The sequence below is a fragment of the Cynara cardunculus genome, assembly GCF_001531365.2.
Source record: "Cynara cardunculus var. scolymus isolate 2C chromosome LG 13, CcrdV1, whole genome shotgun sequence".
NCBI classification, from domain to species: Eukaryota; Viridiplantae; Streptophyta; class Magnoliopsida; order Asterales; family Asteraceae; genus Cynara; species Cynara cardunculus.
Genome location: NC_037540.1, coordinates 16,805,999 through 16,806,601, shown reverse-complemented (window position 1 = coordinate 16,806,601; position 603 = coordinate 16,805,999).

Below are 603 nucleotides of genomic sequence, written 5' to 3'. Positions count from 1 at the left end.
GATGATGTCTTGAACTCTTTTATTGATAAGAGTTTATTATATATGTTTATAAACATATGTGATATTGACATGTAATACTTAACTATTTAACTCACTAAGCGTTGGCTTACCATTTAAGTGGCAACCTCTCTCTGGAAAGAAGACGGACAAAAAGAAAGAACCCGTTGTTTGACTTGAAGATTTATCGAGGAACTTGAAGTTATCGATCTTGCTTTTGGGTAAATAGTAGCTTATATTTATAGTCTTGTCCCGTATTCTTTTGGCTACTTAATTCGGGTTGTAAGTAAAAATCCGTTATATYCGGTTTGGAATTGTGTTTTGGGTGGTTTTATCACTAAAATATAACGGATATTTTGAGGTTTTTCTAGAAATTAATATCCCATATTTTGAGGTTAATTAATGTTATGCCCAGATTTGTGTGTTTCAAAGTGTTAGCCTCTGGACCATTACATGGGCTCTTGACCATTGCATCGTCTCTGGACCATTGCATGACCTCTGGTCATCCATTGCCTCTGGTCCTTCATAGTCTCACCTCTGGTCCTTCATGGCCTCTGATCCTTCATAGTCTCACCTCTGGTCCTTCATGGCCTCTGGTCCTTCATA